Source organism: Alexandromys fortis, unplaced genomic scaffold, assembly GCF_014885135.2.
Source record: "Alexandromys fortis isolate MF-2015 unplaced genomic scaffold, M_Fortis_MF-2015_v1.1 scaffold_220, whole genome shotgun sequence".
In the NCBI taxonomy this organism is placed as follows: Eukaryota; Metazoa; Chordata; class Mammalia; order Rodentia; family Cricetidae; genus Alexandromys; species Alexandromys fortis.
Window position 1 is genome coordinate 371,929 of NW_026068099.1, and position 2,831 is coordinate 374,759.

General features: G+C 48.3%; 1 protein-coding gene across 1 annotated transcript in view; it reads left to right on the top strand.

Annotated features, from left to right (window-relative positions):
* Positions 1-2,466: 2,466 nt before the first annotated feature.
* The window catches only part of LOC126489489 (uncharacterized), a 6,582-nt gene continuing 6,217 nt past the window's right edge, over positions 2,467-2,831 (top strand). The window contains exon 1 of the mRNA XM_050123802.1: positions 2,467-2,566. The gene's annotated coding sequence lies outside the window, so the exon portion shown is untranslated. The remainder of the gene's footprint in view (positions 2,567-2,831) is intronic.

Consider the following 2,831-nt stretch of genomic DNA (forward strand, 5'->3'; position numbering starts at 1 on the left):
CGGAAGCCAGCCTCTATTTTCAGATTTCTTTATGGCAAGGAAAACTCTGAGTCTGTTTTGAAAACAATTAGTATAGTTTGGAGTCTTCCCTCACCCCCCCCCAGTCTTTAGAAATTTACTAACAATTACTGAGAGTGGGGGGGGGGTGCATGCAGGAGGGAAAAATAAGAAAATCCAAATATTTAAATGCCAACGCTCTATCATCAGTGTATTGCACTGAATAGCTTTAGTGTTTGCATGGAAAGCTCTCTTTAATTTTGATGGCTGTACTTAGGAGTTGTACCCCTCCAGGAGAGAGATGCCAAAGAGGACCAACATGGTTCAGAGAAATCATACCAAGAAGTCCCAGGAGGGCCAACGAGATGGCTCAGCAAGTAAAGGTGCTTGCTGCCAAACTTGTTGACCTGAGTTTGATCTCCAGGCCACTCATGGAAGAAGTGAAATGACTCCCAAATGTTGTCCTTGGACCTCCACTTGCACATCATGGCATAGTGTGAGTGTGCACACACGTGCATGCGCACACACATACTACAAAATATAAAAACATTTTAAAGGCCCAGGACTAGAAAGATGGCTCAGCAATAGGGGCATATACTGGCTTTGCAAATGATGTGTCTTCTGTTCCCAAGTATGCATATCAGACCACTTACAACTACCTCTCATTCTCAATCCAGGGGAATCTGATACCACTGCTTTCTATGTATAAATGCACTCACGTGTGGAGGGGAATGTGTTACAGTTGTAGTGTTGCAGAGATATCCTGACTTATCTGGAAGTCGGGTTATAATTAGAGCCACAATAGGACAACTCAGCCCTCGAGGATAGACCTGCAATAGGGCAGCTCTGGAGGGGTAGAGCCGCAACAGGACAGCTCAGCCCTGGAGGACAGGTGTCCTGACGATGGGGAAGCCAGGCTACCTGAAGCTGGGGTGCAGTGGGGGCAGTCTCCCCACAGGATATAGTGATCCTGCTCTTCTCCTGGAGAGCCTTTACAGCTCAGTTCCGCTTTGTTCCCTTAAGGGAAAGTCCTGATAGAGCTATCTGCTTCTCCTCTGGCTAACACTCTGCTAAAGGGGAAGCCCCTGCAGAAATGTAGCAATCGCCTCTGACTCAGGGGGAAACTTTTTTCTGCCCCGCCTTGCTCAACCCCCCTTAAAGAGCGTCCTAGCAAGGTTCTTCTGTTCTGCTCTCCTTGCTGAGGCTCCCTAGGGAGCGGCTCAGCAAGGTTTTTCAGTTCAGTTCCCTAATGGACGTCCCAGCCAGGTTCTTGAATCTGCACTGGCAAATGAAGGTTGTCACCCAAAACTCTCTTGAGGAGATTTATTTGGGAAGTAGTAATCCAGAAGAGAGTCCAGGAAGGGATTAACAGCAGCCTTTTAATTTTATTTTTTTCCATTTTTTTTAAAATTTATTTATTATGTACACAGTGTTCCGCCTCCATGTATGCCTTGCAGGCGAGAAGAGGGCACCAGATCTCATTACAGATGGTTGTGAGCCACCATGTGGTTGCTGGGAATTGAACTTAGGACCTCAGGAAGAGCAGCCAATGCTCTTAACCTCTGAGCCATCTCTCCAGCCCAGATTTTTAATTTTAATATCAACAAGAGACAGAAAGGCTTATTATATAGGGCTTCTTAGGGGCGGAGTTTTCCCAGGGAAAAGTGGGATTGGTCAGGGACAGAAGAGATAGCTCTGACTTCATGGCCAAACTGTGTTTCTTTCACTGGTCCTTTTTAGCTTTTTGACTTATTTCTTTCACTGGCTCACTGGCTCTGATTCTAAGGACAAAGTGTGTTTTTTGACACTAGTTTCGGAGCCAGGGCACATGTCTTTAGTCCTGGGTTCAGTGATAATGATGTTTCTTTCCTTGGCCCAGGTCTTAAATTCAGGACGTGTTTCTTCCACTGGCTCTGGGTTCAGAGTCAGGATGTGCAGTGATTGGTTGGTTTCCTGCTCCAGTTGTCCCTTTCACCCTACAACGTGTGCATTACCCACACTCAGATATGCATACATATATACATAATTAAAAATTTTTCAAAACAGAATGGCGGTACGGGCCTTTTTGGGTTTTGTTGTTGTTTTTTGAGACAGGGTTTCTCTGTGTAGCCCTGGCTTACCTGGAATTCACTCTGTGGACCAGGCTGGCTTCACCAGCCTCTGCCTCCTAACTTGGTGGTGTGTACCTTTAATCCCAGCACTCTAAAGACTGGTATTTCTGTGAGTTTGGGGCCAGCCGTGTCTGTCTAGAGAGTTCTAGGCCACCAATAGGGACAGGAAAGATAGCTCAGCAGCTAAGAGAACTTGCTCCTCTTGCAGAGGACCTTTGTTCAGATCCCACACCCACATGGTAGCTCACAACCAACTATAACTCTTAACTCCAGGGAATCCAAACCCTCTTTCTGGTGCTGGGGGAAGCTTTGTTAACCAATCATCTTTAAGAGGTGGAACCTAGTTAAGGCGTGGCTTCCTGGAGCCCGGGAGAAAAACTGGGACAGACCAGGTGCTCGCTCTCTCTGGGTGATTCCCGCGGGACACAGCGGAGCTTGGATTTTTCCATTCCTGTGGCGTGAGTTTCCCCTTAGCTAGCCTGTTATTTCCCCAATCGAGCCAACTTCTTCAGTTGGTGCCAGATTCGTGGGGCCACTAGAGTCTCTGGCGGCTCTGGCTCATTTGAGCACAGCGTCCCTGATTAGCCGCTACCGGCTGACTTCTGGATCCAGTTTTTCTGAGCTCTCAGAAGCTCAGGCAGTGCGGGAACACGGGAGAAAGGCTGAGGAGCTCGCACCGGCGCAGCTATCGCGGGGGGGGGGGGGGGGGGGGCGCGGCGGGGG